Below are 26,751 nucleotides of genomic sequence, written 5' to 3'. Positions count from 1 at the left end.
ACTTCAAAGCTGTCTATGGAATTGGGTGATTATCCAGGGAATCTGATCAATATAAACAACCAAAGTAGATTATAAAGGCTGAAATACCTTTTAAAAAAATTGCACTTTTATTGCTTGGTCTATCCAGATCACTGTCTTTAGCACCTGTTTTCTCTATGGGTGGAGTTTAAGGCTTCTTAATAAATGGCCTCAGAGAAAGCTTCCCCTTTCCTCATTGTGTCTTGGAACACTGGTAGGCTATGCTCTGTCTCTATCTAACCTGCCTACACAGATGTTAGTTGGCTGTTGTGTTTTATGAACATGGTGTCTCTCAGCAGAGCCCACCAAATCTCACCAGGCTGATGAAACACCTCAATCCACATTCACAGCTAACTGCATTTTCTTCCACTTCCTGCTGCTAGTTGCTCTGAAATACTTAGGATTTGGACTCAAACTTTTTTTCACAAGAAGCTATATTTGGATAATATGTATTAATAAGGAACATTTGCTATTGAGCAATGAACATACATCATGCTCATTCTGCCTATTTCCACTACAGAATGTATCCTCCGAGTGCCAATCGAAAGGTTAGGCAAAGCGGGTATAAAGAGTGAAAAGAAAAGACCCTTAGAAATCTCAGAACTATTAAAAGGATAAATCATAAGTAGATTTTCTTTCTAATCCCAGCAGTATACCCTAAGGGATAAAGATTTATAGTCCCTGTAATTTTATCTTAAGTATGGTAACTGCTAGTTCTATTCTTAGCTAAATCAACGTGTTATCATTTTTTCCCTCTCGCAAAACTAGCCAGGGCATTCCACTTGTGTTTTAAGATTTAAGAGGTGAGAGATTTTTGAAGTTGTTTTTCCTGACTTTTAGGTGGCTTTTTTTTTTTTTATCATGGTCATTTAATATTTGTTTTTGTTTATTTGCTTTTTTTTGTTTGTTTATTTTGCATTAAAAGTTTTTTCATCCCCACCACAATTCTCAAGTTGCCTTTGGTATTACAATAAACTTAGCTGAAAGCACGTGACCAAAATTGAAAAATTCACATTTGAAAAACTGCCCTTTCTCCTGCGGAAGGTGATTTATAAGTCTATTTGATGTAACTATCAGACTAGTATGATATCTCCTCATTGGAACATAAGGTGAGTTCTCAAGTGGCTCTCAAATCAAAACGTTCTGCCTACCCCGATTACATTGGGTTTCATAACCTTTTGCAGAGAAGGGGAAGAGATTCCTCTTCCTGCGTACTTATAGAGAGACCCCTTACAAGTTGGAGCAAAACTTTAATGCAGTGGCTTTCAGTGTTAGTATCAGAATCACCCAGAGAATTTATTAAACCACCTACTCCTAGACCCACCCTCTGAGTTTCTGATTCACTAAGTCTGGGGTGCAGGCAAGAGAATTTGCATTTCTAATAAGGCCCCTATGGTCTTGCTGCTATTGCTTTAGGGGCCGCACTTCAAGAACCACTGCACTCATGACTGTAAAGAGGGATATTTATTCACTTTCTTGTTCTTGATCAAAATTTATATATACAACTGAATAATATATATTTAATTTCCTGATTTTTTGCTGTTCTTTTCTTGGTAGGAAGTGGGTTTTAAAAAATCAAAATGTTAAACATTTTTTAAAAACTTAGTGAAGATCTCTCATTGTAGTTTTGATTTGCATTTCCCTGATGATTAGTGATCCTGACCATCTTTTCATGTGTCTGTTGTCCATTTGGATGTCTTCTTTGGAAAAATATCTGTTCAGTTCTTCTACCCAGTTTTTACTAGAATTTTGTTGTTGTTATTGTTCTTATTGAGTTGTATGAGTTCTGTCTATATTTTGGACATTAATTCCTTATCATATATATGATTTGCAAATATTTTCTTTCATTCTGTAGGTTGCCTTCTCATTTTGTTGACTATTATTATTATTTTTTTAATGCTGTGAAGAAGTTTTCTTTTTTTTTTTTTTTAAGATTTTATTTATTTATTTGACAGAGAGTGAGACAGCCAGAGAGAGAGGGAACACAAGCAGGGGGAGTGGGAGAGGAAGAGGCAGGCTCCCAGTAGAGCAGGGAGCCTGATGCGGGGCTCGATCCCAGGACTCCGGGATCACGCCCTGAGCTGAAGGCAGAGGCTTAACGACTGAGCCACCCAGGCACCCCGCTGTGAAGAAGTTTTCGCAATTTAATTTAGTCCTACTCGCTGATTTTTGCTTTTGTTGCTTGTGTTTTTGGTGTCATATCCAAAAAAATAATTGTCAAGATCAATGTCGAGGAACTTCTTCACATATTTTATTCTGGGAGTTTCACAGTATCAGGTGTTATGTTTAAGTCTTTACTCATTTGAGATTAATTTTTGTGAGTGGTGTACGTTAGGGCTACAATTCCATTTTTCTCCATGTAGCTGTCCAGTCTTCCCAACACTATTTGTGGAAGAGACTATTCTTTCCCCATTGAGTGTCCTTGGCTTCCTTGTCAACTATTAGCTGACCGTATATGTGGGGGTTTATTTTGGGGCTCTTTACTCTGTCCCATTGTTTTATGTGTCTGTATTTATGCCAGTACCATACAGTTATGATTACTATAGCTTTGTAATATAGTTTGAAATCAGGAAGTGATGCCTTCCGTTTTGTTCTTCTTTCTCAAGACTGCTTTTGGTATTCGGGATCTCTTGTGGTTCTGTATAAATTGTAGGCTTGATTTTTTTATTTCTGTGGAAAAAATGTCATTGGAATTTTAATAAGAATTGCATTGAACCTATAGATGACTCTGGGTAGATGGATGTTTTAGCAACATTAATTCTTCCAATTCATGAGCATAGATTAGCTTTCCATTTGTTTGTGTCTTCCTCAATTTCTTTCATCAAAGTCTTATAGTTTTCATTGTACCTATCTTTTGCTCCCTTGGTTAAATTTATTCCTAAATATTTTTTTAAGATCATTTTTGATGCTATTGTGAATGGGATAGTATCTTTTTTTTTCAGATATTTTATGTACAGAAATGCAACTGATTTCTATATGTTGATTTTATATCCTGCAGTTTTACTAAATTCATTAATTAGTTCTAGCAGATTTTTTACTTCACAGGAGCTTCATTTTTCCTTCTGTCTTTCATAATCATTCTGATAGTCATTGTCTTTCCTTTCATATAGCGTACTCTTATGAAATAATTGTTATTGACCATGTGCATGTATTTTGAGAAAATTGAAGCACAGAAGGATTAAGTAACACACCCGAGTCATAGGGCTGGAAAGTGGCAGATACGGGATGTGAACTCAAGTCAGTCTAACTCTAGAGTTTGTACTCAGACAATGTGTTTTATTAACCTTTAGTTTTCAAATGGCATAACGATTATTTAAATGACCTTTGTGATAGCTAGAAATACACATTTGGCTGTTGAAATAGTCAATTTTGAAAAATGCTTTTGAGATTAATGGTTAGATCAGATTATATGTCGCAAAAATTTCTATAGTTGTAGTTTGATGCCAAAAAAACACGTGACATTTCTCGTAAGGTCTGACTTCTAACAATTTTCCGAACTCATCTGCACCACTCGCTATAGTTCATTTCACATCATTTGCTCACTAGCCCCTGAAACAAATGTATACTTTGTTACTTCTCAGTCTTTTCTTATGCACTATTTTAAAACCAATTTGAAACATTTTTCTTCTGCTCCCCAAAGGGAAAACTGTTTCTCTATTCAAGATTCACAGTGTACTAGTTAACATCTGTATGTCTCTACTCTGAACCAGAAAGCTCTTGTCAAGTTTGTCTCTTCCTTTGAATCTAAGCTCCCTGAGGCAAAGTCAGACCTCACTCGCGCAGTGTCCCCTTTCTCATTCCTCCCACCCCTGATTGTGCCTGGCTCAGAACTGAGGAAATACAGTCTGACATATATATATATATATATATATATATATATATATATATATATATACACACACACACACACACATACACATTTCTGTATGATTCTAGACAGTAAATAATTTGCCTGTGGTCACTCAGCTATTTTTGTTTTAGGCTGAGACTCTCAAAACCAGGTTTTCTAAAATCCCATCAGATCTGAGATCTTTCTATAGGACAGTTTTGGTGACACTTGTGCTCTAAAGCTCTTCGTTGTGTTGCCACCTATTTTCACTAGGATGAATTCTTTTTTATTTTTTTTTAAGATTTTATTTATTTATTTGTCAGAGAGAGAGAGCAGGCAGAGAGAGAAGCAAGCTCCCCGCTGAGCAGAGAGTCTGATGCAGGACTCTATCCCAAGACTCTGGGATCATGACCTGAGCTGAAGGCAGATGCTTAACTGACTGAGCCACCCATGTGTCCCTCACTAGGATGAATTTTTTCGCATATCTTCTCTGTGTTTGTATCTATTTCCATAAATGTAAGCAGGCTGCTGCATTCAATCTGGTACTCATATGTGGGGTTTCTTCCACTCTCTCTTAACTTCTCTAGCACCAGCCAGGCTCTGGATTACTTATATCTTCACTTGTTATTTACAGAATTACCTCTTTTCCAATCTCAGTTTTTAATATGTCCAAAGCATTACTGTCCTTCCACACCTTGGACTCTGAATCCATGTGCTTTTAACTTTTCCATAGCCCCTGAAAGTTCATATATCTCTCAGTCTTCTAGCTCACACTTTTCTCAGTCAATAGTTCCATTAAAGGGACATCCTAGTATGTTTTTCCCATTCTAACTAAGGACCAATGTATAAAGGCATTGCAAAATGATTGTCTACCAATGCTTCTAAAATATTTCATTTCCATTTATTGCTTTGATACATGAAAAGAAATATGGGAAAAAAATTGAGCCATAGCAGTCATTTCTAATAGAAATATTTGTTGAGGTTTCTAAGGTTGGACCAAGAGAGTTTTTGCTTTCATATTCTTTCTCAGAGAGTCAATTTTTTTCCACAGTACCTTTTTTCTCTTCCCTGTGTCTTTCATGCCTTTCAATCTTAAAAGAAAATTGCCAATGTTGTCCTAATTCTCTTGCTTGAATTTCTTCTTAGATTGGTTGTCTCCATTTCTTTACTCTTATTTTCAATCATTTTCTATATTTTCATCCGTGAGTAGCAGATGTGTGTAGGCTCAGTTATGCTAAAATGAGAATTAGGTACCAAAATATAATCATTCACCCTATGCTGGTATGCTTAATTTAGGGAAATAGATGATGATTACTTGCAGGGCTCATGATTCAATAATTATATGCATTTAAATTTTAAAATGTTATGTTACAAATGGAAATACGTATTCAGCATGCAGGACCCTTGTATAGCTGGAATTGACAATGTCAGTTGAAAAAAGGAAAATGGATAGAAGTTAAAACATTATAAAATAGGTAAGAAAAAGATTAAAGATCAGCATTCTTTAACCACTTAATAAACAGGTAATGAATCCGTATTATCTATAATCACTAAAGGAGATATTAACAACATGGAAACCTGAGTGAAACCTGCCTTCCCAGAGCTCACAGTCATATTAAATTTATGAATTACTGTCATCACATGGATGTGGAAAAATATTATAGAAGATATTAATAGATTTTAAAAAGGATAGAAAAGAGATATTAAGTTCAGGGTGTTATTTTCATACAGCTATGAAACATTAGCATAGGTATATGTTTTAGAATTGTTTACCCCAAAGGTGTCTGTTTGGCTGTAGCTCTCTGGGGATCAATAGAACATTAGATCTGGAAAAGCTCAGATATTACCTATCACTTTACAGTTTAGGAAAGTGGACCCAGAAAGCTTATGTGGTTTTTCCAATGTTGGTAATATATAAGTAAGTGACAGTCCTGAGTGTAAACCTGGACTCTTCATTATTTGTTCACCTTTCGAAGTACCTATGTATGCCTTTAACAAATATTCAAATAGACCTGGGAATACAAAATATTGGTAATGCAAAGTAAATAAATTAGCATTTGCTCTCAAAGTGGTTTTTGTGCAATAAGAATCCTAAAAAGGACAGAATAATAGTACAAATGAAATCAAACACCACGTGAACAGAGTACAACGGCAAAGGGGTAATCATATCGGTATAAGGGGAACTCCCAGATTCATGCTCTTTGTGCATTGCCAGATAGCTTCCTGTAAGTCAAGGAGGCTTGGGTTACATGAGAAAAATTTCGGTAGACTAAAATAAAATAAAATAAAACTAAAAATAAATTGCTGTCAATAACATTTTAGACAAGCAGATAAAGATTTTCACTTTACACTTAACGCTAAAAGTGTGGGCGAAGACACAAGTTTCACTTGAAATGTTTTGTTTCTTTTAACATTTTGGCTTGGATAAAAAAATACAATAGGGTGGATTTATTTTTATTAAAAGTTTCAGGATGGTGTTTAACACACACACAGAATCCATAAAAACAAAATGCTGTATTTTATTATGGTTTTCAATGTTTTTTTTTCTTCTAAAGAAAGTTTAAAATTGGAGGTAGTACTAATCTTGCTGCTTCAAAAGAGTATAACTTGTAAGTCACAAAGGGTTGTTTATATCAATTATTCACAAAAAGGAAGTTCCAACTCTGACAGTCAATTTTTACTAAAGAAAGATATGAAGCTATTGTTTATCATATATTGCCAACTAAATTACATGGAGTAAAAAGAAAGCAGTGTGTTGCTTTCTTAAGGAATTCAGACACTTAGTGTTTAGTCCATATATATATATATTTATATGTATATTTGTACAAGGATATTTATATGTGTGTGTGTATTTCTTGAAATAATAAAAGGCTCAGTTTCAGAGGTGCCTGGGTGGCACAGTTGGTTAAGCACCCGACTCTTGGTTCCAGCTCAGGTTGTGATCTTAGGGTTGTGAGATTAAGCCCTGAGCTCCCAGTTGCCCTCCATGCTCAGTGTGGAGTCTGCTCTCCCTGTCTCCTTCTCCTCTGTCCCTCTGCCTCCTGACCTGCATGCATGCTCTCTCTCTCTAAAATAAATAAATCTTTTTAAAAAGGCTCAATTTTAAACTGAACTGTACTTTTATAATGTTAGCTAGCTTCCGCATATTAAAATTTTGGTGATAGCATACTCAGTCTCCATTTTATTAAAATCTTGATTCCTTTTGTTATGTCTTGAAAGCATAAATAGCAATAAGGAGCTGTGAAAATTTTCTATTTTTGTTCCTAATGAGACTACTCAGAATTATTATGCACAAAGCAGACTTTGAAAGAGGTCTAGCATATCTGATTTGCAAAACCATGTAGATGGATACATGATGAACAGGTTACACTTACATGATGCATGCATTGAGCCTATCAAAAAATTTTTAGTAATGATATAACTATACTAATACTCACCCCCAAAAATCCCAAAGGTAGAAAACATATATTTTTTGCCTCTCTCTTCAGAAGCATAGCATATTTTTAAGCTAAATGTAAGTATTTCTGAGACACTCCAGAACCCTAACATTTTGCTAATAGTTTTGTCTATGGTCTGGAAGCCCCACATGTCTTCATGGCTGTATTATTGAAAATAAAAATCTTCACTTTTGCAGAATTTATAGAAACCCCAATCTAGGTATTTTTTATAATGGTTAAAGGTTGATGTTGCTGCTAAAAGTTAGTAAGTGGGCCTGTAAATCTTCTAGGAATATATACAAATATAAATTAAATATATATAAATATAAACATATATTAATTATGTAATACATATAATTTATAAATATATATGTTAGGAATATATAAAAACACTATAGAATAAAATTTTTAGATAATTTTTAAGCAAATACTATTAAAGACTTCCAAGTCATTGATTAGCCTACCATCAAATATTTTAAATGTAATTTACATTTTCTTACCGTATTTAAAATATTACAAGTGACTATGCCTACTAATGTTGGGAATTTCTATTCCTAGACATGCATTTATATTTGAAGTAGCAAAAAATTATTGCCTTTGGCACTTGAAATGAGTTGGCTGGCAGAGGTTAATATGTAATTTCTGGTCAAATTGTTCCTGCTTGCTCTTTTTGGTTTGGTTTGTTTGTTTTTTTAATTGCTATATATGCACAATCTGCAAGCACTATTCTTTACCCAATTACAATAATATCTCTTGAGAGATAGTAAAAAGAAACTTTATTTCTCTTACATGCATCAATGGCATATAAAATATTTCTGAATAAATCTAACTTTAGTCTTCTGGAAAGAACTTAAATAATGTGTAAGGAGACAGATCAAGTCTTGGTAATGGCATGATATAAAGTAGAAATTTTACAGTCTATATTATCCAGCAGTCTTTTTGTTTACAAGTAACAAAAATTTAAATTCACATTAACAAAAACAAAAAGAGAATTCATTGACTAACATCATGGAAAACTCGAGGGTTAGCTCCTTCTCCAGGAATAGCTAAATTCAGATGCTCAAGAGATTTCTCTTTCATTTCCCAGCGCAATTTGCTTTGTGTTGAGTGTACTCATCAAGTAAATTATCTACCTAAGTTGACCTCCAGCAACTGTAGGTACTAGCTATTCCAGTGAAAAGGGGGTTCTCTTCTCAATTGTTCCAATAAAAACCCAACACTAATAAAGTATCATTGGATGACATGGATCACGCACACTTCCTTGGGGCAATGGAGGTGGAATATGTTCATTGTGCAAGGTTGGGTCACATGCTCACTCTTGGATCAGAGAGCTACCGTCCCCTCCAGCCGACCTACATGAACTGAGAGCAGTGAAGGAAAATCATATGATATTATCAAAAGAAAGAAGCTGAATAGGAAAAAGCAATAAATGTCCACCTTACCCTCAACTTCAGGTCATTTTAGTCTACTTACTGCTAGATGACTTCTATTAGTTTATTATCTTTTCCACAAATGATACTTGATTTGAGTTATAAATGACTAGAATTGAGAATGTAAGTTCATCTTGATTTTCATGGTATCAGAATGAAGGACAGATAGAGACTTTGAAAGCAAATTTACAAGGAATTATCTCTTGCCACAGACTGACATGAAACAAAGATTTTAAGAACGTTAATTCATTATTTTAAGGCATACTTTAAGTTCTACTATTCTAGTATTTCTATGATACTCCTTTCCTTATTTTGTCATTGCATGTGATATAAATATACCTTATTTTAAAATGAATTTCTGATTAACCCCCTTATTGGTAAGCTGGTTTTCTCTCCCAATATGAAGTTAACTATTGTAGTTTCAGGCAAAGAGATAGAGGAGGGGAGATGCCTTCTCTGGAAGGAAGAGGTTATGATGGAGTGAAAAGCCTGCCCCTTTGTCCAGACATTTGTGCAGAAAACTGTGGAGTCAAAGGCAGGGCAGGGATTTTCAGTACAAGATTAGAGAGACCTGGTCAGCTGGAAGAAGCCAATGGATCCTAACTAAGCCAAGATGGGCTAGACAAGGGATTTGTTAGCATCAGACATTAGCAGCAGGTGCAGAGCTGTGATTCATCCAACATGCATAGTATGACTGTACTGGTTGTTTATAGCCAGTATGTGTATTCTTAAGTGCCCATGTTGTACCGGTTTTTAAAAAGTTTTTGCTATCACAATCAATAAATGACAAACAAACTTTAGTGTTTGGTCGATCAGTGCATATCCAAGGACCAGCATGAGGCCAAAGTCCGTCTCTTCCTCAATGCCATGAGGTGGTTTACACTTCTCTCCTTCACATCCAAATGCCAACTTGAAGAGAAACAGAGCAAAGAGAATGAGAAATTGTTGCAGGGTTACTTTAGGATTATGTTCAAAGTTTGTTTAGATAGTTGGATTGACTAATTTTGAGTCAGATTGGGCTAAATTTGGTATTTCAACCGTACTTCCTGGTAAGTGTGGCCATAAAAATTAGATGTGTTATAGAGAAATGAAGAAGTCACATTATATGCACATCCAAATTGTGGTTTGGATGCACTTATAAATGAATTAGTTTAACTACAAATTCATACTATTCATACTAGCAAAGGTCTAGTTAATTTACTCATAGACATTTGCCTGGGATTTCTGTGTGATGTTAAAACTATATAATGGTGAACTTGAACCTCATAAGCTCTACTATGACACAACTGAAGAATGATATCTTCATAATGAAAAGGAACACCCAAAAACACTTTCAGATCATCGTCTAAAATAAGAAAAAGAAGGAAAATCTATTAGTCATAATAGTGATTACTTGCCTTTTCTTCTAGGTAAACTTAGTAAAGATTGTAATTTCTTATAACTAGATTATTTTGTCATGGATGTAGTAGTAGAGACTAAAGCATAAATAGACAAAAAGTTTACAAATATAACAGATACAGAAATTATATCCTCTTTATAGAAAATAGATCAATTGATCAATAGATAAAAAGAATACATAGGGCAAAAAATCCACTAAAATATATGCCTAGAAAAAGGATCTGAACAGAAAATTTACAAAAGAGTAAAAACAAGAATAAACATGGAAAATACATGCTTTATTTTCAGTAATTAAAGATAGATCACATAATGGATTTATATAAATAAAAATACCCTATGAATTCACACATACATGGAATTTAAGAAATAAAGCAAACAAACAGGAGAAAAGAAGAGAGATAAACCAAAACACAGACTCTGAACTATAGAGAACAAATGGATGGTTACCAGAGGGGAGGTGGGTGAGGATGGGTGAAATAGGTAATGGGGATTAAGAGTACACTTACTGGGGCACAGGTGGCTCAGTCCTTAAGCGGCTGCCTTTGGCTCAGGTCATGATCCCAGCGTTCTGGGATAGAGCCCCACATCCGGCTCCCTAATCAGTGGGAAGCCTGCTTCTCCCTCTCCCACTCCCCCTGCTTGCGTCCCCTCTCTTGCTGTGTCTCTCTCTGTCAAATAAATAAAATCATAAAAAAAAAAGTGTACACTTGCCTTCATGAGCACTGGGTAATGGATAGATTTGTTGAATCACTATATTGTACACCTGAAACTAATATGCTGTATGTTAACTTTACTGGAATTGAAAATTTTAAAAAGGACCCTTTCTCATTATTGAAATAGCATGTTTTATATTGTTGATGATATTATAAACTTTTTAGTAATTTAGCAGTATATATCAAGAGTCATAAGAAGGTGGAAATTTGGGGGACCATAACTTAAGCAAGTAATCTCAATTGTGGAAAACTCCAGTTTCACAAATATGTTCATCATGTTTCTAGTAGATGAAAAGAGGAAAAAATCTAAACACTCTGAAGTAGGAAAATGATTAACTACACCTAATTTTTGGAATATTATGCAGGCATTATAAATATAGATTATTAGAACCAGGACAAAAATGTCTGTTTCTAAGCTTACAGGAAAAAAAGTCAATTTAAAGTTTTATATATGCTATTGTTATATTTAATAACAAATTTATATTAAAAATAAGATTATGTCAGAATGAGGGGAGTATCAGGTGTTATTATTTTGTTTTATTTATTATTATTTTTTGTTCATATCTACAATGTAGATATGAATTTTTATTAATGGTTGAAATATATAAAGAAAGAAAGCACTATTCTGGGTATAAAAAAATCCTGGCTTCTCTCTTGGCCACAACATTACCATGCTTGTAATTGTGGGGACAGAACTGAACATCTCTAGACTCTAGTTTTCTTCACTGCAGACACCATCCAGTGCAATCTGTTCAAGTCTTCCCAACTCTAAAATTCTGTGATCTATGGTTTATAAATAATGAACATAAAGAGAGATTTAGTTTTAGATTTCTTTCAAAATATTGTTGCAAGGATTATATGGAAATAAAGCATTATTATCTAGCTGGTGAACTTATAAACAAGACTATAAATAATGCATTTTAAAATTTTGTTACTTGCTTAAAATATTTTATGAATTATGGAAAAGTTATAGAAAAAAGAAAGGGCCAATGAACAAAAACAAAAGATAAAATAGCCAACACTCAACAAATTTTTAGGATCATAACCTGAGCTGAAGGCAGATGCTTAACCAACTGAGCCATCCAGGCACCCCCCAAGAGATAAAATTTTTAATGAAAAGTTACACTAAATATAAAGCAAAGTTCACTCATTTTTGATTAGTGTATTTTTGTGTGCTCTATTTAATGGTATATAATCTACCTTCATCTATAACATATGTAAATTTAATTATACATATATTAAATTCAAAAATACATTACATTTGGTTTTGTCAGTCAAAATCTATTTAGCTCTATTCACTTGTTTAATCTTTTTCATTATATACACAGACACACAGAAGGGGGAGGGAAGTAAATAAAGTGTTCAGAATTTATTGAATTGTGTGGGAGGACTAAATTTTATGAGACTCTAATAAGTATTCATGTTGTAATCTCCAGGATATCCAATAGAAAAACAGCAAAAGAATACATAACAAATGGAATAACAAAGGGGAAATGGGATTTAGGAATACTTGATTAAAGAAGGCAAGAAAGAAAGAATATAAGGAGTAGAGGGAAATAAATAGAACTCTCCTTTTTCATAGATAACATAATTGAATGGTAGAAAATTCAAAAGAATTTTCATATATTTTATATACTGCTGAAATTAATAAGTAAATTTAGCAATGTCACTGATCAGTATATAAACATTATTTACGTTTCTCTACTGGCAACATGTAATTATCGAACAAAGTTTTCTTTTTAAAAAAATCATTTATAAATAGCAATAAAGACATGAAATACAAAGGAATAATTTTAATAAGGTTGTGTGACTTCTATACAGAAAATTACAAAACATAAATAGAGGTAATTTTAAATACTTAAATAAATGGAGCTATATACCATGCTTATGACTTGTAAATTTGCTAATGTAAAGATACCAGTTTCCCACAAATTAATCCATTTCAATGTTATTTCAATCAAAATCTCAGAAGTTACTTTTTAAATGTGTATCAATCAACAAGCAGGTTCCAAAATGTGTAGAGAAATGAAAAGAACCAAAGCAATCTTAAAGAAGATGATGAAAGTTGGACTTACTTTCAAATATCAAGATTTATTGTAAACCTACAGTAATTAAGATTTATAAATTAAGACTGTGAGGTATGGGGGCAAAGATAGACAAATAGGGGGTGCCTGGGTGGCTCAATTGGTTAAGCGCCTGTCTTCAAGTCAGATCATAATCCTGGAGTTCCCGGATCTAATGGAGCCCATGTTGGGCTCCCAGCTCAGCTGCTCCCTCCCCTCTGCCCATACCCCCCTTCCCCCTTTGCCCCTCTTCCTGCTCATGTTCTCTCTCACTCACTCTCTCTCTCCAATAAATAAATAACATCTTTAAAAAAACGATAGACAAATAGACCAGAATAGAGGACCTAGAGACAAACCCATGTATGTATGATTTATGTCAAAAATGGCATGCAGGGCAGTGGAGAAGAGAATATCAAAACATGGTTTCAACACATGATGAAGAGGTAGCTCCTACATGACACCATATTTTTTTTAATTCAATTCTGACTTGATTATAGATCTAAATATAAACATAAAAATAAAAATTTTAGAAGATAATGTAGCAAAGTATACTCATCACTTGATGATAAGAAAACATTTTTAAAAAGAGCACACAAAAAATATACTAATTAAAAATGGGTGAACTTTGCTTTATATTTAATGTAACTTTTTATTTAAAAAGTTCTCTAATTATAGATTCTCCATTTTTTCACACAGAGTGCTTTTCACAAAATATATATTGTTAAAAATGTGTTGGGAGTTGGTTATTTAATTTACAGCTTTAGTATGATGTTCGTAGATGTGGTTTTCTTTGCATTTATCCTTTGGGTTTTATAACACTTCTTGAACCTGTAAGCTTTGTAGCACTACTTGAAATTGTAGTTTTGTACCTTTCATCAGTCTTGGAAAAATATTGATCATTATCTCTTCAAATACACCATTGACCTATTCTTTTCTTCAGAGACTCTAATTACATGTATGTTAGATATTTCATTTTGTCCTGATGACTTAATGGCTGTTTTCTATTCACTGGTCTTCATTCTTCCATCTGGTTATTTCTATTGACTTTTCTTCCAGTTTCACCAGTCTTCTCTTCCACTGTGTCTAATTTACTGTTAAACCCATTTATTGAACTAACTTCAATTATTGTGAGGTTTTTTTTCCTCTAGAATTTCCACTTGATTACTTTTCATATAATTAAGTTTCTATTTAAAATTCTCCATCTTTTCATCTATTTCTTGGACATGTATTTGTAATTATTTTAAAGTTCATGTCTGTTAACTACAATATCGTCCAGTCCCACCCCTAATTCTAACAACTTTTCTAACACTGAACAATATAAAGTCTTATGTCACTGTTTCTCATCTAGCAAATAAAGGATCTGTTATTGTGATAAACAAAACTACTTTGTTCATACTACTTGAAGCATCACCTTACAATATTGAGCTATGCTTAGCCACAAACTTTTATTTAAAAGTAGGGGGTTTATACAGGATTATCTCTAGGTTCTTTCCTAATTCTACAAGACTAAGTCTATGGCTATTTTGGAATATTCTCAATGTTTGGCCCTGTGCTAGATACTGAGGGGATATCTTATCTAAATTTAGTATTCAAGGCAGTACCATTTAGATTGAAAGCTTAACGGCAATTCTCCATGCTTTTCACTGTTCTCTTTGTCTCCTAGCATAGTCCCTGTATTGGATGAATGAATAAAAGGGTGATTTAGTTCATTGCATTAGAGACACCGATAAAAGGCAGAACTCATAAGCTTGCTGTCGAAGGGTTAATATAAAATGGTGAATGGCTGAACATAGGAAATGAGAGACTAGGGAGGAGTTAAGAAATCATATTAACTATGCTCCATTGAGCATTTACTACATATTAGATACTGTTCTGAATGTTCCCGTATACATTATATCAGATAACAGTTAATTTCTCTGTGAGGTAGGCATTTAGTTAGTTTCTCTGTGAGGTTATCTACTCCTGAAACCAATATTACACTATATGTTAACTAACTAGAATTTAAATAATAATTTAAAAAATGAGTGAGGTTAGTCTCCCTACCTGAAAGTGGCAAAGGTGGAATTCAAATTCAGGTCTGTCTGACCCCAAAGCTTTTAACCATTACTCCATGATGCCTAAGATTTTAAGCTTAAGAACAGAAAAAAAAAAAATGTCTTTTCAGGGACAATTGAAAATCCATAAGCTCAATTATACAACTATATATAGACAGATCTGGATATACATATATATATATATATATATATATATACACACACACACACACACACACACACATATATATATATATATATGAGTGAGAAATATTTTTTGCCTTTGGAGGTTTTATTTTTTCCTCTTCTTTGGCACTTTTCTTAATCCTGAAAGAAAATATCCAATATCTCCCCCATCAATCCATAGCCCACCTACCCAAAACTAGAGAATTTTTAAAAATTCTATACAATTTGAGACAGGGTTAGGTTCCTCATGAGCTAAGAATAGATTTTTTAAAAATACAGATATACATATTACATATACACAGTTACACACATATACAGGAGAGAAAGAGAGAATGTTTTTCCTTCACATAGCAGATTGGCCAGAAAATCTTTCACTTGTCTAGCAGCTAAACATATCATGATTTCCAGAAATGGAATAAATGTCCTTGCTTTTTTTTTTTTTTTTCATAAATTCTCCACTGAAAGATACTTCAGTGAGTGGATGCTGTATTATTTGCCAAAAAGTAAATTAAAAAAAATCTCACCAAAGTGAAGTTATTTCGGAAATCTCATTTTACACACATAGCCTGAAGATGACACATTTTTATCACCAGCATGAGAAATAAAGAGTCTAGAAAGAATTTAATAGGATAAATAGACCAAAATAGAGTAGAGCAGCTTCTTTTAAAATGTCCAATATTCTTCAAATGAACACCTCTTTCTCCTAAAGGCATATCTTCCAGAGTAGACTGCCCTGCAGCAGTTACCGGAGGCAACCCAGCCTCTCCGATGTCGCCGCCTACTTCTCTCCCGCTGTTGCTCCATTTCAGCATCTCTGGCATTTGCGGTGTTTCTTGAATTTGCAAAGCCTATTCCCAACTCAGGACTTTTGTACCGACTTTTCCTTTTGTCTGAAAACTTCTCCCCTCCCCCTCCCCCGGTGTCTCCATCATTCATTCCCTTACTTCTTTCAGGTTTCTGCTCAAATGTTACTTTTCCAGAGAGGCCCCAGGCACTTTTTATAACATAGTAACTTATGCCCGGCCTTCCCCCACCATCCATCCTGGCGCTATCTCCTTCCCTGCTTCATTTTCACCATCTGACGTAGTATGTATTGTTCACTTATTTCTCTAGTTGCTATCCATCTCTTTCCTTGGGAGGGAAGACAATTCATTTTGTTCACCTTTGTATCTCAATGACTACAACAGTTGCCCGCATGTGGTGGTAGCACTCAATATTTGTTGAATGAATGAATGTTGAATGTATAATAAGAAAGCATTTTGAGGAGGTTTTCAACTTTTCCAAGCCTTTAGGTGATAATTATTTGCTGAATATTATTCACAAATTTTCTCTCACCTGGAATAATCCTTGTACATATCTGCAACTGGTTAAACCACAAGTGTTGGTGGAAATATTTGTAGCTGTTTTAATCTCAATTAACTTTTCCATCACAATTCATGTAAAGAACATAAAATCTTATCTGCCCTGTGAATGATTGTTTTCCAAGAAGTAAAAACAGTTCAAGGAACTCAATATATATTTATTGTATAGAATATATGTTTGTGTGTTTATATACATATATATTTTGTATATATCCTACTGTGTATAAAGTTCTATGTCATTAAACCTCTTGATTATTTGATGAATAAAGATTCTATTTTTTTCTTGCATCTCCAAATAAAACACAAAACCAAATGCTCCAACCTTGTAAATTACCAAGGTATTAACCAAAGCCAGCTGCAACTTATAAATGCTCCTTTTTTACAAGAAGACAATTTGGGCATGTGTTCTCCTTAGTATTATATAGCATTTGATCTCTCTTGTTCATGTCATCCAATTTTTTTATAGTACACAATCTATCTTTATGAGAATTCCTTCAGCCCAATCACACATTCAACATTCTCTGAAGAACACACATGCACACACACACACACACACACACACATTCATTTTAAAAGTCCATTATATTTACACAGCATGGGTTGACAATATATAGGATTGGGGTTTTAATTTTATTTATAAAAAGATACCTGTTATACTCATTAAGTTATTTTTATGGGTGCCAATATGAAACCATGAAGAAATTGTACAGCAGTACTAGGAACTGTAATCTTACCTTAAATACACAAGGAACAGATGTTAGTATAGGATAATTCAGTTTTTCTTGAAGCACAAGTCATGCTCTGGTGAAAGGGGCCCGTTATTATTAGTGAGCTTCCAGAGAGTTACTTTAGAACCATAAGATACATAACATAGTAGCACAGATACTAAGGGTGTCTTAGGCCCTACAGGTAAGGTGACAAAGCAACAAAACTTGTACAGAAGCTTAAGATCCTGGAGCAAGTGATTGGGGGCTTTCATGGATCCATAGTTACTTAGGTCCCAATCTGATTTGTGAAAATAAATTCTAAATACAAAGATAACTATACTAGGCCCTTCCCCTCTGTTAACACTTTGTTGGTTTGTTGTGTGCTCTAAGTCGAGGGCTATCACACGGACATTTATACTTGTTGTCCTGTAATACTAGTCATAGAGCCTCCTTTCACTCTTGAAAGTGTGCCCCTTTGGAAAGAAGTGATATGATCACCGTACTCAAACCCATCTGTGTACCATCAAGTGAAAAGTTTCTTTGTTTCAGAGGCAGGAGCTATTCCAAATCTTTCTGGGCCCACAGACCAACCCTCAGAGAGTTTCATTAAGAGGAAAGGCACAGAAAGGCTTCGGAATTCATTTTCTTGTCATTTGTTTTTTTTTTTTTTTAATTTTTTGAAGATTTTACTAATGTATTTGAGAGAAAGAGAGTGCAGACGAGTGGGGTGAGGGGCAGAGGGAGAAGCAGACTCCTTGCAGAGCAGGGAGCCTGATGCAGCGCTCAATCTGGAGACGCTGGGACTCCGGGATCATGACTCGAGCTGAAGGCAGACACTTAACTGAGCCACCCAGGCACCCCACTTTTGATCATTTAAAGACTACATCTTGCCGTTCGTACATAATTTCAAAATTATGTTTTCATGTGTTTACATAAATTATTTAAAATACGAATAATTTTTACTTCAAATTCACTTTTGCTCATATGAACCTATTCTATGAATACCAGTTTTTCATAACAAGGTTATTATTTCCTCTCTTTTCCCAAAATAGACTCACAGTCTCCAAAATATTGAAGGGTCCTTACCTTTTTCACAGAGCTGATCCTCCTTATGAGGACTGAGGATACTGCCTTGACTAGTGGTACAGGCCTCAGCTAGTCACCTAAGTAACTTCCTTGCTTTTTCAGGGTGTACAAGGTGGGGATGTGCAGGGTCATTTATATCACCTGAAAAACAACAACAAAAACAAAAAAACCAGATTCAAGATTTAAATCATTGGATTATTAAAATAGCATTTTGCCAACTCTTAGGCAAGGAGCTTAAGTCTAAGAGAAACCTAAATCCTAGACCAACACAGATTTTTAGAGTTTGATTTATTTCACCAAGTCTATAAAATACTCAATAATATAGTATTTAATTTTCCCTTTCACTTCTGTACAACTGTAGATGTCTCTGTGTTCATAATTATAATTATGATTCGTGAAAAGCAAAGAAATCTGTTACTTAAATTCTCTCTCTGGAATCCCTTTCTCCTTTCCCCACTGTCTCCTTTTCTCAGTTTATCCAAGGTGGCTGGACAGCAGGCATCTAGGGCTATAGCAACTCCAGTTCGGTTTCAAGGACCAAAAAGAGCTGTTAATTATTATACCTTCTGTGGGGGAAAAAAAAGTCTATTTCATTTGCAGCCCTTGCCACTTTAGTCTTCTTGGAGAAGCTCATGTGATTCTAGGTCACCCCTTCTTTCCCCTGTCCCTCTTGTGCCCACGATGTGATAGTCAATGCCTTGGGAGGGCTAATAGCTTTCCTTAGCACACCCTAATACAAACTGCAACACATGAGCCTGTCTGCAATTTATACAGGAATTTCTCCCCTTTCACTAAAGGATACACATTTGAAAACAAGCAACTTCTATTTCATTTTTATTGATTAAAATGAGCATAGAAACATGATTGGTCCAAGTATTTTTAAAGTCGCTTGTGTCTCTGAAATACAGGCTTGCTTTGTGCCTCTCTGTTTTCTGGGCCCCTACATCCAGCCCTTTAGCAAGTCTTATCAGGTTCACTTCTAAAACACCTCTTGAATTTGTTTACTTCTTTCCTTCTCCAACTACACCCTTAATGTAGCCACACCATCATCTCTTGGCTGGAATACAACAGCCTCAGAACTGGTCTCATTTTTCTACTGTTGCCCTGCTACAGTCCTATTCTCCACAGGGAAGCCAGAGCAATTCTTTAAAAACAAAAAATTGGTTCATTCCATTCCCTGTCTAAACCCTCCAATACTTTCCTGTTTTTTACAATGTAAAATACAAACTTTTTACAAGGGCTTAAAAGGCCCTGTAGTATCCAGCCCCAGACAGCGTCACCCCTTACATGCCCTCTTTTGTTCACCCCCTTCCTGGCCTTTCTATGTTCATTGCACAGTCCCTGCTCTGCCTACCCAGAGCCTCTGCACCAGCTGTCCTCTGATCTTTGCAGAGCTGGCTCCTTCTGGGCATTAAGGTCTCAGTTCTAATATCACTACCTTAGAGAGGTTTACTATGACCATCCCATCTAGAGTTGTCCCTTGCTCCCTTCCCAAGTAACTTCTTAATCATAACACCTATCCATTATTATAGAGACAGCAAACAGGGGGGAAGAAAGATGTTAAATTTCCAAAGGCCAGGTGCAAGAAAAGAAAGATTCTGGTAAGTTAGCTTCCCAGGCCTCTCATGGGTTGAAAAAAACGTTCAACTGGCTTGGTTGTCTTTGTCATTAGCAAAGTAGTGGGAGCTACAAAAGAAAGAGTTCTTCTAGAAGAAAGAGAATGAAGAGTTGCTGAAGGGTCTCTTATTAGTCACCCCCAATCTATCTCTCATGAGGTGTGGTGAGACTTTCTAAAAAGACTGAAGACAAGTTTCTTCCTTTGAGATTTCTGAAGTTAGGAAGCTTGCTGGATTCCCTTGCACCAGCAGGACACGTGGAAACCTTCTCTCTAGGCTTTCTAAGGAGAGGGTAGGCTTGCACACATTCCAGTACTCTATACCTCTGGGGGAGAGTGAAGGGAAGAGTCTCTTCAGTTTCCATGATCCCAAGTGAGAGCAGCTGGAATTAGCTGAGGGATAAGACCTATCAAGCTGCACTGGCTGTTGCTTCTTGGCAGTTCTAGAGACTACAGGTATCTAGAGGAGAATATGGGGCTTAGCACTGGTGGGCTGAATGAAGATGCCCTTTGTGTATTCTCCAAACCAGAGAAAATCACCAGTGGCTCCAGTTCTTCACTCTCTTGTATCTGAGCTCATGACAGTATGATTTTGAAGCTTCTCCCTTCAAGGAATAGAAATTTTAACTCTGACCTGGCCTTGGGACTTCCTTTGGCCAATAGGATGTGGTAGAAGTGACCATGTGCGAGTTCTGAGCCTAAGCTCAAGAGATATTGTGGGCTTCCACTCTGTCTAGAATCCCTATCGTCTCCTGGATTAGGCTAGCCTTTTGGAGGATGAGAGATCATGTAGAGGCTAGGATGACTTGTCCCAGTTGAGCCAACTGATTACCAGCCAATCTTCTGACCTGCCAGCTGATGGCAGACACATAAGAGAACCCAACTGATATCAGCCAAACCCAGCCTAGACTAGAAGAACTTCAGTCAGTAGACTCATGAACAATAATATGTGGTTATTTTTTTTCAGCTATTGTTTTTGGGATAGGTTATTATACAGCAATAAGCTGATGATACATGGAGTAGAGAAGCCAAACTCTGCTTGAAAATACCACTCGTGTCATCTAGTGTGAGAATGTCATTCTAACAGAATCCGTTGACATAAGACTGACCTTGATGGAGAAAGCAGACCCTTCCTCTGCTTCGGATGGCACCTGGCTCCTGTTGTGGCCAGCATCCCCAGGGCTGGGGTCAAAACTGAGCAATGGCACCACCGCAGAACCAGCTGAGCACGGACCACGGTTAGGGATAGGATTAGCCAAAGAGTATCTCTATCTGGCAGCCAGTGCAAACAAGCCTTTAGATAAAAGATAGTGGATTTCAACATAGCTATCAAAAGACAAAAGGTTATTATGAAGTTTTTATTAAAAATAAAGAGCTGCTCTATATAAAAGAGAAGAAAAAAATATTCTGTAGTTTCTGGTTAACACCCAAAGTGCTTAAAAATAAGAGTAGATTTATGAACTATCATTGCTTCCTTCACTAGCTATGTTTTATGACTTCTCATAATTACTTGAAAGGGATTTTTATAAACATAGAAGTTTACATTTAAAATGGATAAAAATGGGTTTATGGCAAAATAATTTGACAGCAAGAATGTCCTTGAGTATTAGAAAACCAGGTAAATCTGTCCCCTTTGAGAGAGAACAGAGTCTGGTCAAATTTATCTTATGTTGCCTTAGTCGAGAAGTCAACTAAGCAAAGTGCTTTCCCTAGTTTTCTATCTTGGAATTTTTTTTCCTTTTAATTTAGCACAGACTAAAGCATATTGCTGCACATTGTCTGAATAAATAAAATAATTTTAAGTCCAACTAATTCAGTTCATGGTTTTCTCTTACTTAAAATTGGTTCTTTTCTTAAAACAGAGACTTCAAGGTTTATTTCGTCTTTCTTGTATTATAAGGGAAATTGTTGCCACATAACTTTGAGCCCTCTCCTTTGCCCTGAGCACCCATTTAGCCAGTCTGTTGGGTGATGCAGAGTTGCAAAATATTTCTGCTGAAAAGTGATTAAAGACGGTGTGCCAGAATGTAGTGAGTAAAAGCCTAGGCATTGGAATGAGACAGACTTGGGTGCAAATCCTGGCTCCGTCGGATTGGTTCAGGGCCTTAGTCCTGAGCTGTGAAAATAGGACAACACAGTTGTTGAAGGATTTCAAAAAGATGAGATATGTAAAGCACTTAGCACCATGCCTAGCAAATGATTTTTTTAAAATGATTTCATGAGAATCATAGAATAAGCTAAATAAGTTTTAAGTTGAAAATAAATGCTCCAAAAGAGGTTACAATGAAAAGAATCACAATTTTGTAGACATAAACCTGATTCATATACTAGCTGACCAATCATTTATACTGTGCCAATGTTGAAAATTTTTTTAAATGTCTTGTAAAGGTTTTGTTATTTAAAAGCATTCAGGAGTTAGAACAAAGTTTAACTGGGGGTCTTTTTCATGTTCTAAGAATAACAAGAGATTAAACAGTTATGTTCTCTTTGTCAATAATGAAAATTATCCTTTAGTGTGGAAAAGGAGTGAAGGGGACAGATGATGGGGACATTTTCAACTAATAATGGTCTTGTTGTCTTGATACAATGCTGTCCACACACATACACACACACACTAGAAAAGTCCCTGTTCTGAGAACCCTTTATAGGTGAGAACAAATTATCCTGTGATCACTTTAGCAGTGTAATAATTTAATTCGCTAGACAGCATACCAAAATGAGCCTACTATTTTTCCATATTAACTCTGAGGTTCAGTCTATGCTTTGTAATTAGAAAATTGTATGTCCTTAGTTACTTAACCTCTACAGGCCTCATTTCAACAATATTTGAAGATTCTACCAAGAAAAAGCAATTTATTGTACTAGGTGCTCTGGGTACTAGAAAAGTTGAAGACTCCATTCTAGTCCTCAAGGAGTTTACGATCATGTCAGAGGGCCAAATACAGAAATGCGTGTGAAACGAGGTAGCAGAAAGTAGATTGTCATCAAAAAGTGACTGCTCTGCTTTCTAGAGGTGGGGAGAGTTTGGTGACAGGAAGAAGCCGTGTTGTAGAGAACACCTGAAATAAGCCGCAGATGATTGGCAGAATTTCAATCGCCACCTTGAGGTTCGGCTGGAGGCAGCACGAGTAAGAGCACGGAGAAGGCGCTGGGCATGTTCATTCTGTGGTTACCGGCGATTAATCTGATCGTGGCTTCCTGTGCAGCTAAGGGGTCTGACGGGAGCCAACTGAGGTTACACTGTTTCAGGCCTGGAATTCCCAGCAAAGCATTTAGCTCAGTAGGAACGGAACTTCATTTTCCTCATCTGAATAGGGAGAGAAGTGGGTTTATTCTCTGCTGATTCTTAGTTTTTCTTCTCCCCTCTGTTGATTTTTTCAACAAATATTTATTATGGAACCAGTAAACTCATCATTTCACAAATAATTATTTAATTACAGTGGCCCTTCTAGTACTATGATTCTACGATGACTTTTAAGTAGATTTATTTAGACTGACAAAGCAATATATTTTTGTTCACCGGAAGTTTTTGACCCTCATGCTTCTACATACTAATAGTTTCCCTCTTCCTTTAAAGGTATTTTATATCTACTTTATCACACTTTGTATTTTCACTTCATATTATCATTGTGTACGTGTATACATGTCTTTTCTTTCTTGTTAAATATTAAACTCCAGGAGGTGGGGCCCACATGCAACCTATCTTTGTATACTCTACAGTGCTCAGCTTAAGAGGCATTTAAAACTGTATTAAATGAATGGTTTAATTAATTTCTGCTTCCTAGAGAAATCACTAGAATAAGTTGAAATGTTTTAAGTTACATACTAATTTTTACCTGGAAGATTCCTGCTGGCAATGATTGAGAAGAGTACTTGAGAGGCAAATTTCTCAGCTCTCTTAACACCATTGCTTTATTAATTTGTTGGAGATATAAAAAATACCACACTAGTTTCTGTTTGTTATATTTTTATTACAACAGTAATACATATGCACTATAGAAACTTTATATTATCATAGATAATCAAGAGGAAGAAATAAAAATCTCCCATAATCATAACTCAGAAATAACCACAGTTAACGGTTTTAGAGTTTTTAGAGCTTTAAATAAATATGGCAAATCTGCCCTTCAGAAAGACAACTACTCTGTGCTCCTCTGTAAGTGTGAGAACGCCCCTCATTTATGCTGACACTGAATAGAATCACTAATATTAATCCTGGCAAAATGGATAGGGGACAAAATCATTCCTTTAGAAATTAATTCCCTTGAATACTAATTTAATTGAACATTTTTTTCATGCATTTATTGACCATTTGTATTTCCTTTGTGAATGGCCTTTTCACATTTTTGCCTATTTTTCTATTGGGATATTTATCTGTCTCCATTTTTTTAAAAAAATATTTTTGAGAGCTGGATGTGTATTAATAAACATGTTCCCCAGTCAGGCGTTTGTCTATTACCATATTTCCTTTCAGGGTCACCGATCCCTAGGAAGTAAGTCTAATAAACGAAGTGAATGTCAGATCTATGATCACCTCTTCCTCTCATTTCTAAGCTGAGTCAATGTGAGGAGCTAGAATGTCTTCCAGGAATGGAAGCAAACAGAACCACCACCAGCGGAACATTATTTTCTCTGTGAGAATTAGTTTCAGAAACGATGGTAAAAATAGCCTTTAAAAATTTTAAATGCCCTTACTTTTGATGATTACTAAAAAATTAGAACTGATATGCTGACTTTCTGTTTACCCTTAAGAATATAATGTGTAGTACTGGTCTAAAAAGGAAAGAGTGGGAAGTGCATGCTAGCGATGACAAGTCAGATTTGGTAATTACAGTTAACAGTACCGTCTGTTCAGCCACTATTGACGCACTGAAGTACTCCTATTGGATACGTATGGGAGTCATGTATGGCTGTGCCCCCCATCAATTCACTAGAGAATGAACACTCTTATAGTTGGGTAACTAAGAAGTTAGCTGGGGGCAATGCTGAAATTCTTTCTTCTTGGAAAATGGAAACTATGAAGGAGGGGGAAAGTGAAAGAAATTACAAAAGAGAAAAGGCAAAGTAACATGGCTGGGAGTACAGAGGTACAGAAAAAAGAAAAAGAAATAGCCGTGTTACCCCAGATTGAGAAGTGAGGCTCAGGAAAAAAAATACATTCTTCAAATTTATATGGGGCAATTATCAAAATAGGGTGCAATGTTCCTTTTATATCATTTAAATTATATAAGTGGGGCTTCACAAATACGGAACAGTTTTTTAATGTACCAAAAGGAATTTATTCCTCGTATGGCATAAAAATAGTTAAACGTGTCTTCCATGGCACGTAATGTTGAAAGCAGTTTGCTTTTGAAATCTTTTTAATTTTTTAAAGTCACACATGCACACAGCTCAACTGGGCATTAGAAGCCCTGCAAGCTGTTTGCCAGAATTCAAAGTCCTGTCAGCTCTCCTATTATTTTCAGATGTGCATTCACCAGCAGTAGCTTCAGAAGCAAGTGGAAAAACTGATCATTTGTAATTGTATTTGGGTTGTATAAATAAAAGGTTCTCAGTTAGGGGCTGTTTCTATTTGAAGTCACTTTAAAATTCAGTGAAAAGAATTGGCTTAAAGGGCCAAACCCTAGGGCTATCATAGTTTGTAATTATGAAACTGGCCCCAATTTGAACACTTTCCTGGAAGAAAAACCAGGAATATTTATTGACCTTGAATTGTTGGTGCAAAGTAAGCAACAGATAATAATAATCTTTACTTTTAATCATTTCTCACTTTCTTCCAAACTCCTGTTTAGTTCAATGCTGTGAGTAGGGAAAGAAGCAATTTGAGATTGAAGCAAAAATCTAACAGTGGTTATTTCAAAAAAAATCTTAAAGATTATAAAATGATTAAAATGTTTGCAAAAATAACACTAAAATAAATTTGATTTACTTGTATTAAAACACGAATTAGAGGCAAAATTTCAGGCTTTCTCTTAAATAGTTTTAAAAACCTTACTTTAAATAGTACCAATTAAATGTAAATAAGATGAATATAATAGTCTATCAGAGAAATAAAGCCTGGATACTCTTATTTCCATTCACTCGCAAGTGAAAGGTAAAGTACAATTGCTTAGAAAGAAAAAGAAAGGTTCAAATAGGGGTAACACTTTTTAAAAAATTAGAGAATGATCACCAAAAGTCTGATGAAGGTTTGTGAATCATGTTTTTCAAATGGCCATTTGAGCAGCGTGACTCATGTGATATCCTCCCTCCTTGGCCTCTTTCCACAGTCAGCCAAAAATTAGTGATGAAAATCACACGAGAAGGAAACACATCAAGAGGTTTTAAATTCTGACATATAAACATGGTTCACATCACTATGGATGCAAGACTAAAATTGTAGGTATTTTGATTACAATGAAAGACAGGTTTAAAAATCAGTAGTTGACTCTTTAATAGTTTCACTTAAATGAAGTGGAAAGGAGCTATCTCCTAAAATTTTTCTTAACATTTTTGGTTTTTGCCAGCCTAATTTTATTTATTACCTGATCTGTGAGCCCTGACACATGAAGCATATTTCTCTGGTTTAAGGTAACTTTTAAGCTTACTGATTTTCACCATTATGGATCCATAACATAATTTATAATATTTCCCCAACTATGGTAATATTGAACTAAAGAACATTAAACCAATTTATCCATTTTCTAATGCCTCATTATTTTTCTGAATTCTATAATGCTTTTTTTTCTTTCAAATATATGTATATGTGCGTGGGTGTATATATATATATGTATATATATGCACACAGAATATGTATATATGTATATATGCCTACAAATATACATCTATACCCACTATGTGTGTGTGTGTGCGCACGGGTGTATCACACACACACA

This window comes from Ursus americanus, chromosome 29 (assembly GCF_024610735.1).
Source record: "Ursus americanus isolate L20-20 chromosome 29, mUrsAme1.1.p, whole genome shotgun sequence".
Lineage (NCBI taxonomy): Eukaryota > Metazoa > Chordata > Mammalia > Carnivora > Ursidae > Ursus > Ursus americanus.
Note: the sequence above shows the minus strand (reverse complement) of the source record.